The sequence below is a fragment of the Pteropus vampyrus genome, unplaced genomic scaffold, assembly GCF_000151845.1.
Source record: "Pteropus vampyrus isolate Shadow unplaced genomic scaffold, Pvam_2.0 Scaffold25, whole genome shotgun sequence".
In the NCBI taxonomy this organism is placed as follows: Eukaryota; Metazoa; Chordata; class Mammalia; order Chiroptera; family Pteropodidae; genus Pteropus; species Pteropus vampyrus.
Genome location: NW_011888806.1, coordinates 10,643,975 through 10,655,864, shown reverse-complemented (window position 1 = coordinate 10,655,864; position 11,890 = coordinate 10,643,975). Strand labels below are relative to the sequence as shown.

General features: G+C 37.0%; 1 protein-coding gene across 3 annotated transcripts in view; it reads left to right on the top strand.

Moving 5' to 3' along the window:
* The window catches only part of ARHGAP24 (Rho GTPase activating protein 24), a 464,137-nt gene that overhangs the window by 303,467 nt on the left and 148,780 nt on the right, over positions 1 to 11,890 (top strand). The window contains exon 1 of one of the 3 annotated variants that reach the window (XM_011356327.2): positions 5,426 to 5,874. The exons of the other annotated variants lie outside the window; for them this stretch is intronic. The gene's annotated coding sequence lies outside the window, so the exon portion shown is untranslated. Of the gene's footprint in view, positions 1 to 5,425; positions 5,875 to 11,890 lie in introns of those variants that run through there. 3 annotated transcript variants of the gene reach the window in all.

Below are 11,890 nucleotides of genomic sequence, written 5' to 3'. Positions count from 1 at the left end.
AGATAAAAACTATTAATGTTGTAATGCATATTTTTCTATACTATTTTAATTATTACAAAATTCAGGTAACATTGCACACACTATTTTCTAATATGCTTTATTCAGTAATGTACTATTAAGTGTCTTAAAAATACTTAACACGGTGGTGCTCTAAATTTCGATTGTGATTGTACCGTGGCATAGATATATAGCTTAATTTAATTGGGGGCACCGACACTAATGCTTTTGGAGGTTTTAACCTCAAGGATCCACTTGGTAGAAAACAGAACCCATGTTCCTGTGTGTCCCAGGCCTCTGGAAGGAGCTTTCACCGAAGGCCTCTGTTTGAACAGCCACTGAGGCTGTAATCGCCAGGCTTAGGCTGCCAAGTAGTTGAGAGCCTTCTCTTCAGATTACTTGACTATGATGTCCTGTCATGCTAGGCAATTATACCGTAAGACAGTTATCCTGTAAGGAATGACGATTATACTGTAAGACTGTATTTTTACAAAAATTTCAAATATCTTCAGTGGTCTTGACTTATATATTTTAAAATAACCTTAAGTACCCCAAAATATTTTCCCCTGTGTTCCCAAAGGAATGATATTCATATTTGTTTATTTATACTCCTAAACCACTTGAATGTATTTAGGAAAGTCTTGGTAAAACCAGAACAGTGGTTCTTCAAATTTTAGAGTAGAAAAGGCATTAATAGATCTTTTTGCATCCAGAAAAAAATTGCCATCCTGTAAAAACAAAAATATGTTTAAAAATACAGTAAATTTTGACTGCTCATAAAGTATTCAATTTCCCGATTTTAGCTATATAAAGACTTCACATACATCTTTAATCATCCACACAAAATGGCTAAAAAGATAAAAGCTTACTCATTTCAGATTACTCTTTAAGTTTTTCCCTAAATGACCTTCAATATTTTAACAGTATTTGCAATTCATGGCTAACAGATATTATCACGTGGAGTAGTTTCTAAGACCTAAGAAAAAGAATCAAATTGAAGGGAGTGGCAGGGAAAAATGTGTTAGAAAAATATTCTTTCTCATTAGATTGCAAACTAGAAACAACTTTGTCCTACTCATCCATGAATCCAGTTCTACCCTAAATGAGAAGATTCAAAAGACTTCAGGCCAGACTCCCTTGAATGTCTGTGTGAATGTAAACACTGCCACTAGGAGACAGCATGAAGCTGTCATCATTGGGCAAGGTAGCAAGAACCAAGTAGAGAACCATAACAGCTTATTTCTTCACCGATCACTAATGTTAACCCATGCTTCCACATGCTTTCTTCTTCCTACATTTAAACTTCAGTGCAAGTTTCTCTTCAATGCATATTTCTAAAATGAGGATCTCAAAATCCAACAGAAGAAATGGAAGTTCTGAGACCAAGAAAGGGAGGAGGCAATGTGCTGTGGAATTACATTCAGGCGAACACTAGCTGTAGTATTTGAAAAACAAAATATCTGAATGGGACAGAATAATAATTTGAAGTGCCAAAAACTATGTTTTCATTTTTATTATTTCTAAAAGAGAGAATTGAAAGCTTACTGCAATAGTTTCTAACTCTTTAAAAAATATATATGTACATAATTCTGCCTATGGTCAATTTTTTCCCTTTCTTTATTCAGAAACAAAATGGAACTAGGAATGAGAAAAAGCATCCTCTTCACTTTGCCATATATTATGTATGTCATTACAGGCTTCACAATATATTAACTTTTTTAAAGTTACTTTCTCTTTAGTTAAATATATGCCACTAGAATAAGTGGGTTGTAGTGTCAAAATGCACATTCTAAGCAAAAAATAGCAATGAATTATACAGCAAACAGCTGAAGGCCCCACACCTTTTATGAGGGTTGATTGGTTGTTTAGAATGCTGTTTTGGTTTTTTTTCATTCACGATATAATTTGAAAATTTGAGATTAAAGTATCTGCATTTATTCCCACTATTTATTTCGACTTATTACTGACTTAGTGGTCCAGTTATATTTTTATCTTGAATAAAATATCTGAAACAAACATTCTATCTGCAAGACTTCCAGATTTATAGTTTTCTCTCTGAGGCTAAATTTGGGGAGGATGAGAAAGCTGGTTTTATGAAGGAATTTTGGATGGTGCATTTCACAGATGGGAATGTTAAAAGCAGAGGTGATACAGGACAGGGCAGATTTTCCCAGGTGGAGGAGTATGAAACCAAGCCCTGCTCTGAGAGAAGAGGGTCCTCTGGCAGAGAGTGTAAAAAGAATTCAACACACAAGTCAAAGTTAGAGTCAAAAGGAAAGTTTATTGGAGAAGAGGTAATAGTCCACAGAATGTGGTGTTCTCACAGAGTGAGAGAATGAGAACCTAAGAGAGACCAGGACAGTGAGAGAGAGAGAGAGAGAGAGAGAGAGAGAGAGAGAGAGAGAGAGAGAGAGAGATTGAGAGAGAGAGATTGAGAGGAGTGGAGAGGGGAGAGAGGGGAGAGAGAGGAGAGAGGGGAGAGGGGAGAGAAGGGAGGGGAGAGGGGAGAGGGAAGAGTACAGAGAGAAAGACAGAGAAAAGACAGTGAAGAGTTAAGGAAGTAAGAGGGACCCTGAGTGTTTGGGGAATTCAGTTTATATATGTTGTTTAGTTCCTTTGTGTTACATTTTAAAGACTTTGTTTACCCATTTCCGTTGATATGAGCATACACTAAGGAAGGGGCAGGGGAAGAGTATGTAGCCTGAAAGGGTAAGAATATCTAGCGTGAAAGGCCTGCTGGTAGTTCCCGGCCTTTAATCCATAGGTTCCCTATAGTTTTCGCCATAGGGAATGAATGACTGTATTTGGTGTAAAGACTCTGTTGTTCCTGTTTCCCTTTCACAGGTGTGGGGAATGCATTGTTAGAAATCCCAGCAGAAAGCTTCCTTTGTTTTGCTGGTGTCCTGGCCTGGCTGCAGAGCTGATCAGCATATTGCAGTCTCTGATTGTAGCTTAATTTAACATTTTAATTCTCTTGCCTCTTTTCTACATTAGAGGCACTCTACATCAGACAGTGGCATTCTCAGGAAAGATTGCAAAAAATGGAAAAAAGGAGATTTAAGGCAGAAATAGAGGATTTAGTATGAATTGGATTGCTAGCTAGCAGATACAATTTCAAGGTTTTTCTTACAGCTGGGAATGCCACTTACAAAGAGGAGAGCAGAAACATATACCACAGTGGGCTGCAGTTCAGACTGCCTGTAGCTTTCCAATAAAAATGGTAGAAAGAACCTGGCATTTTATTAACATCCTCAGGCCCAGAAGACTGAAAATTATGACTCCTCTACTGTACTCCAAACTACAGCTAAAAAAAAATGTCTTTTTTGCTAAATTTAAAGGTAAGAGATTGCTTTGCTTCCTTTAGAGCATTCCTAAGGATCTAGTAATTTAAACAAATTCAAATAAAATAATGCATTGGGTGTATGCTGAAAAACGGAGAAAAACCTCTGAACTTCTTCAATTTGAAGATAAGCAGGACAAAATTTTTTAAAAGAATTATTGGCACGTATTAGCAAAATTGTTTTTTTTTTTTTCCTGTATCCTGCAATGACTTCATTGTTTTAAAAAGTCAAAATGTTTTTCTAAAAATTTCTTCACCGTTTATAAAAGTTAATGTGCCTAGTAAATACCCTCATGAAGTTTTCTTGGTACTTGCATTCTTGCCTTTCCTATCCCCAGTATTTAAAAACCAAACTGTATTTCATTTTCTTTCTGAGAAAGTTATAAATTAACAAATTTGCTTTGAATACGGGACTGTAGGCCATGCTGACCTTGATTGTAATTTGAGCGTCACCACTCAGTGGTAACAGTGTACAGGCTGATTGTGCTCATCCATGAAATGGAAATAACAGCTACCTGGTAGGGTTGCTATATTAACTGAGGTAATAGTCATGAAACTCCCAGTCCTCATGAGACAGGTGCTCACATTGTTAGTCCCTTTACTGTTCCCCACTGGTCTCCCTTATCTTGGTCTCCACCCCCACCTGCAACAACCTAATCTCTAAATAATGCATACATAATTATAGGAACATTAGCATGAATGCCCAGAAGCATTCGTTACTGAATTAACTCAGCAGAGAACTTGGCATTCCATCCCCAACCGTTCCCCTTCATTAATCCCCTTGGGGAACACCCTGAAACACAGGAGTGCAGCAGGACACCAGGCGAACTGTGAAGCCAGCCAAGCACGCGAGCATTTTCTATCAGGGTTTCAGCTGGTCTGGTTCTGCCTCAAAGAGCAGACAGAGCTCATGTTGCTCAAAATTAACTGACTCTGGCCATGTGCTTGCTGCCATCAAGATCCGCCACAAGGAGGACAGCAGTTCAATAAAATCTTGAATTCTATTTATAGCCCACTTGAAACAAACACTTTCTTGTGAAGCATAAGGAGACCTCCTTGAAAACACAAAGTAATTCACTAGGACAATCAAAGGGAGGTAAATGCAGTTAAGTACATTTTTTTTTCTGGCGTGCTACAATTTACAAAGCATTTTCTTGTATATGTTGTCTCATTTCACCCTCACACCAACCCAGGAGGTAGTCAAAGCAGAGGCTAATAACAAATCCCCATCTTATAGATTGCAAATCTGATGCCCAGGAGGTTAGGTAAATTGCTCAAGTCACAGGGCTGGTGAACAGTGATAGTTGGAGGAAGGGAGAGAAAGTGGCTAAAGATTAAGAATAATTTCCTGTTAAAGTCATGGATCTAAACGTCAGTAAATACGAGTATACCTGCAAAATATATATATACAGCTAAGAGAAATAATATTTTGTAATGTACTTGTAAACTTAAAAATTGTCACTTCCCCACTTCCGATGGGAAAACCAGAATATGAGAAATAAGAATCTAGAGAGACTCCACAGGGAAACATTTAGAAACATGTTTGTATCTGTCTATAAATATACATGCAGAATGATTATATTTTAGGCAAGAAATATTTTCTTGAGACCTCTTCAAATTAAAATATGAAAAAGTCAAGACAAATCTTGAAAAACATGGTAGGAATTTTTATGAGAAATTTTAATCGATTCTGCCAGTCATCTGACATAAATACATCTTTACTCTCTTTTTAATGTGGGGGAGGGGATGACAATTCTACTCTGTGCACAAAAAGCAAGACTTCATTAATATGAAACAGTTTATGGACCAGAAATGATTTTGCTTTTAAAAGAATTATTTTATTTCAATTTTGGCAAGGATTTGAATTTTCTAAGACATTTCTTTAAGCCTTGTTACCTGGAAAGGGTGTGCAAATACTTCCTGGCTTCAGGAGGATGTCTGAGCAATTAGAACAGCTATGCGGAAGTGTTTCGGGAGGGAGTGAGGGAGGAGGGAGGAGGTGGGTGAGAGAGAAAGAGATTAAGAGAGAGAGAGAGAGAGAGAGAGAGAGGGAGAGAGGGAGAGAGAGAGGGAGATTGCTTAAAGAGAGCCCCTGGACTAGGTGATTGGCTCAGTGTCATTTAGAGAGTCTCAGATTTACTTCTTCTCTGACTATTGTCACAGCTCTGATTTATGGCATTCAGAATGTCTTGAAAGAAGAGATGTTTGGAGTTTAGGGTCTTTCCTTGACGGTCCCTCCTCTTCCCCATATGCCCCTTTTGCCAGTGTTCACCTTGTGGTGACCTTGCAGTACTCAGCATTTTTCACCTGAGCTCAGTAGCTGGGGAGCCCACTAGTGCTGGGGAGAGAGCAGTAGTTTCCATTCCTGGGTGATGGAGTCATGGGAGAAACTGCAGCGAACCAGCAGAGGGTAGGACCCGAGCCGGCTCGGCTCGAACGTGCTTTAAGCGGCTCAGGACAGAGCAGCTGCTCTGTCTCCTAGCCTGCAAGAGCAGCCTGCATTTGTCACTGACCACTGAAGTGTGTGTTTGTGCAAGGTGAGAGCTGGGTGTTTTTCGTTAATTTGATTGTGTTTGATTATTTGGGGATATTTATGTCACCACAAATTCAGGACCTAGACTGTGTGGTTTAAATTAACTTCCTCTCGTTTTCTGTCATGATCCATTCAGCTTTCTGTGGTGTCAGATTGTGGCAACAAATGGGACATAGTGTTGTTCTTATGCTGAAATGTGATTAGTTTGGTGCTGTTTTCTTAGATTCTTTTGTTAATTGTTCCTGCCAAATGATATAACTTCAGATATCGAATCCCAGTGCTGATTTGAAAACATATGGAAATTGCTGATTTGAAAGCATACGGAATTGCTATTTTCTTAGAGTACTTGCTGTGGTATAGTCTTTGTTTCACCCACATTTTAGTGGTTGAAACTCTGGAGAGAGCAGAGTGCCTTAGGGTCCGATCTGGTGATAAAAGTAACAAGGGAGTTTTCTGTGTTTTTGCTTGTCAAAATGAAAACTTCTGCTTGGCCATTGGTGTGTGTGTGTGCGTGCGCGCACACGCGCATGCATGCATGTGTGTGTGTTTCAAAAAAAAAAAAAGAAACTCTTTGAGAACCAAAAGAAAACCAAACAATACTTTGCTGTATTTTGATGTACTTGTAATTAACTCGATCAGCATATAAAGCTTTTGTTATCAGCACGTTAGAATTTTGGAACTTCACATTTAGTGTACTCAAGAAGAGTGCAGCTACGGTGTGTACTAGGTATGTGGGGGACGTGGAGTATGTACTCACGATCAGTAAGTGGGAATCCAAAATGGGCTCTGGGTAAACTGACAGGCCTTACTCCTATACTAGTTTCGTATGTTAGCTACTTACTGAACCTATACAAAATGTAAAGGAGATACAATGTATTGTTATATCTACAAATATACAGGAGATTTGTATTTATGAAACACATGCCTAGAAAAGCGAAACATATAGAAAGTTGGTATTGTATAAATAGGGTACGAAAAAGTTGGAAAAGCTACAAAATTTTAAATGGAGGGAAAAGAATACATTAAAAATGAGGAATAACTATGACGGAGTATTAAAAAGTACTTCAGCTGCTCAAATTTTTAAGTCTATGACTGAAAGAACAATAACATACTTAAGGAAATTCAGAGTCAGCAGAAATGAAGCCAAGAACAAAAATTCTTAATAAAACACATTGTCAACCTGCGGAATGTACTTGTCTCTCTTAATTAAGTTGAATTCTGCTACCAAGATTGGCAAAATTGGAATTTAAAAAAATGTAAATTTAAAAATTTTATTTAAAATTGGTCTCCACTCAGTAAAATAAGTTGTGTTAAAATGCAATGAACCTGAAATTGTTCAAAGCATTTAACAACTAATATACAAATCATTTGCCCTACTTTTGAATTATGTCAGTTTAGAAAGGAGTCAAATATTCTAAACTGGAATGTCACCTGTTGCTACATACACATGGACTGCTAGGTTCCTTGGACACTCTCTTCATGGTTTCTTGCTTTTAGATTCTGTTGGAACACTGTGGAATGGTGAGCAGAAAATACCTAATTCTAATATTGTCATGCTTTCTTTGCGAGTTAAGGACAGCAATAGTTTCGTTTGACAGATATGGAACTTGAGGAGTACAAAAAATCGATAACTGGCCTTTTGACATTGGAACCTCTACTATTTGGCTTTTCTGCTTCCATCATCTAACATTTGGCTAATTCTTTAAAAAGGTGTAATATGACTTTATCGCCATGACTGAAAAGATGTGATGGAGGACCTCTTAACAATGTTTCATATACGCGAGACTATCCACATTTCTGTGATGATTGTAGCCCAGTGTGTTCAAATGTATCCATCTGTACCATGATTACCTTCCATGCAAAAAAGACTAGAAACTTAGTCATTGACTGGGTGAACCGTAGTCAGTGTAAATAGCCAAGAAAAGCCTTGAATAGCATCTGCATTTATTCCTTAGATAATTTGCTTACTGCGACATGCAAAGAGGTTTAAAGAGGTTTAGAGATTATAGCTACTGACCTCAAAGCACATGCCCGTCTGTTCAAACACATTTACTTCTAGGCTATTAAAATCTCCTACTTAAAGAAAAAGATTTGCCTTTATTTACATATTTGATAAGTATCTCTAATTTTTTTAAAAAGTTTAAACTTCTTAACACATTATGTTCTTTTTCCCCCTCTTCCTTCTTTCAGCTTTATACTTTATTCTAGATTTTAAACTTACTAAGTCTTTAATTTATTAAACCTTCTTTCTTTAGACCTATATTCAATCTGTTCAACCTGGGCAAGAAAGCAATTATGATTTCTCTTGGGACTGATGAAATCTACCACCACTCCCCTTCCCACCAAATCAAGAGATTGCTGTTCCTCCCTACTCCCTTGCCCCCACCCCATGAGCAGGAAATTGGAGTCATTAGTGAGAAAGAATGGTATGAATGGCTACTGGGCAGAGAATGACCTTGCTTCTGGTGCCTAACATTTCTGCTATTCATGCTTTCTTACCCATCTACTCTCAAAGCTTGGAAACCTTTCTCAAAAATTGTTTATACATAATGACATAGTTATACGTTCACAAGGACTTTTGATAAATTGAGATTAAATATGATTGTAGTACATGGGGTTGGCTTAAAGTGATATCAACAGTTTTTGTTTCTTTATCTTAGTATTAAGGTAATTAAGTTCTGTTTTGCCTACCACCTCCTCCCAAGGTAGTGTAGATTCCAATGAAGTAATGAGCACCCACACAACTTTTAACTATTACTTCCAGGTTCCTTAAAGTAGGTCTGGGTTACTTGGGGACAAGAAACATGGAAGGCACGGTGTGTGGCATGACTACCCCTCTGGCAGGATGTCTCTTTGAGGCCAGTCACTGGGCTCCTTGTGGACCACTGGACTGTGAGAACTTGACAAATGGAGTAGGGGCAGATGGCAGCAGGCGATTCTCCACTTGAGATAGAAACTAAAAACATTTTTCTATAAGTCTGCTCAAGAGGTCTGTCTCATTTGTCTTGAATCCAGTATGTCTTCTAAGAGAATGAGATGAATAAGTCTGGTTGCTAGAAAATGGGCCGAGATTGTGACTGCCCTTTGTCCTTGGCTACCAAAGGACATACTCGCCAAAGTAATTTATCTCAAATACTTATTTTTATAACCAATACAATTACTGTTTTTTAAACGCTAAATTGTTTCTACTAGAACAGACTTCAAATCCAATTCCAACGTCTACCTAGTTTTCCCCTAACAGCTATCCTCTACCATACACAACAAATACATTTAAAAAAATACTATTAACCAATTAAACTCTTTACATTTTACTATCCAAACAATTCTCATAAACATATAATTCAAACAATCACTTCAAGACAATGTAATTACAACTTCCAAATATTTCTAATAGCCAAGAAACCATCAATTGGAAATTATTGGAAAGTTTCCTATTACAGACACATTAGAGCTATGGGGATGTTCAAGAATTCTGTTCCAACACATCAGAATCAATAAAGACTTTTATATGCTCTCTTCTGATAGAATATTTTAAAGGTCAGTATGCTTTGACTATTTTGACAATAAAGTACAAAATGAACGGGAGGCTGTCCCTTCTCTAACTCCTGTGCTCTTGTAGAATGAGTTTCACTTAACATCAGTGTGTTAATAGGGATTATTTTGTAGCTATAAAAAGTATCTCCTTTATAAGTTTATGCAAGAACTCTGTTTTTAAATGTAGGTTTTACTATTATTCACGTATAGTGAGACCAACAGATCAGGACATGCTTACCATTGAAATGATAGTTTGTTATTCACAGTTCCCAAGAGGAGGGGACATATCATGCTATGCTATGGTGGGCAGGGGCGATCACATGGGGAAGCACAAGGGTTGGTCAGGAGGAAGAGGGAGAGAAGGGCGAACGTGAGTAAGAGCTTTTATTATGGTTTCCTTAGAAAAGAATGGGTAAGGCAGGGTAAGCAGGCTTAGTACTGGCCAGTTTGAATAATTTCAGCAGGCTCTAGGACCTTGGGTCAGTTTCTAGTTGTCTGGGTACATGACCTCAAGGTGTTTAGGGCAAATGGAGAGTGGCCCAGAGTGTGAGAGCTAGGTAAAGGACATTTGGGGTTCGGGCTCTGGATTTGTTTATTTGCATATGAAAAGAGTAGTTTCTAAGTGAGTTTTCACTATCTTTGGATTGGCCAGCCCTGGGAGGGAGGGCCAATCTGTCCAGGGTCAGCAAGACCCAAGATGTCAAAGCAACAGAAATGCATAAAATAAAAAGGCATGACCGATACAAATTAACACACCCAAAGAGGAATAGACTACTTAGCACCAGTTTGCCGAATGTGGTGTTCACCTGTTTAGTCCATGTGGACAATAATCTCTTGTCACCAAATGTACCCCTTTGATTCAGGTATCCCTCCTAGTAAACTCCAGAAAGGTTTTTGTTTCATTTTCTTTTTTTAAATTCAATTATTTAAAACAACAAAAAGATTGAAAATTAATGGATTCTCTTTGCTGAATAATTAGATATAATTTTACTTGTCTCACACAGCTATGTTATTTGATTATTAACAATAAATGCTTCCACATTAGGCTTCTGATAAAACTCTTATTTAGAATAGAATTATTAAAGGGATTTTCTCTTTGCACATTTATCATTCACCTTTGGTTTTATTTGTCTTCTGGCACATACTAGTTAATAAACAATTGTTAAATGAACAAATAAATGATTAAATCAACCAAACTGGCAGAATTTTCTTCACATTCCTTAAGAGCCTTTTACATAGTTTCCAGTCTGATCTTTATATTAAAGAAATTCAGAAAATAAGAAGAAAATATGTTGATTATTTTGCTCAAACAAAGGGTAAATCTTCTCTCATTTAAAAATATCCATAAACAGCCATGCCCTTATAAGGAAACATAAAATATGGCAAGGGACACGCATAAATTGAGTAACAACTCAGTTTAAGCTGAACTGACAAAACTGTCATTTATAATGTCCCTACTTCTCATCTCAGCAGCAATGTACAGAGGGATTAAAATATTTTTAATAGTTGAATAAGATAATTAATTTATAAAATTAGAATATATCAAAAGGTGTTGAAAATAATCCATAATCCAGGAAGAAGAAACCTCATAAATATAGAGTTTTTCCCTTGTATTATTTCTCTTTTTCATTTTTAGACATTTAGGAAAAGAGTAAGCACACATATAGTGTTTCAAAGGAAATGGAATTTTTAACTCTCCCTACTTAATTTCTCCATTTTAGTTATTGAAATTTCTCACAGGAATTTAGCGTATAATAAATATGGAATTTTGCAACAGTGGGGAAGGATGTTTTAATCGACAATAGAGATTGGTATGACTAAATAGACATTTGAGGGGGAAAAAGGTTTATTCTTTACACTAAAATAAATCCTAAAGGAGTCGAAGATTTAGATGTAAAATACAAAACTATAGCATGATAGAAGAAGGCTTTGGTGTGCTACCTTGCACAGAGTAGGTGCTATACCCATCATGTCAATAAGCAGCTATGTATAGGAGTGGAAACGACATCCTACTGCTCGAGAGGAGCCTATGCTTTGTGGCCATCATGGCAATTAGCATAGCAGAATGGAGGTGTCAAAAGTGGTCCTTTCTCTGTACCGTCTGTCCCATCATCCTCTGTTCTTTCGGGCACCCACACTCCTGATATAAAGGCAAGCAAAGAAGGTGTAAATGCCAATCACTAATTTCTTTTTAACATTTTTATATGTAACTTTATTTTTCCTTTATATTTTAAAAAATGTATTTAAACGTGTTTCAATTACAGTTGAAATACAGTATTATACTAGTTTCAGGCGTACAACATAGTGATTGAACATTTACATAACTTATAAAGTGGTCACCTCCCGATAAGTCTAATACCTATCTGACTAATTTCTTTTTTAATTCAAAGCTGATGCTTTGATGTTTTATATCCTGGAGTCAGACAAATGTTAGAGAAACGGTGTAGATTGATTTCTTGCTCTTAACTCTCCGGATTCCTAAATCT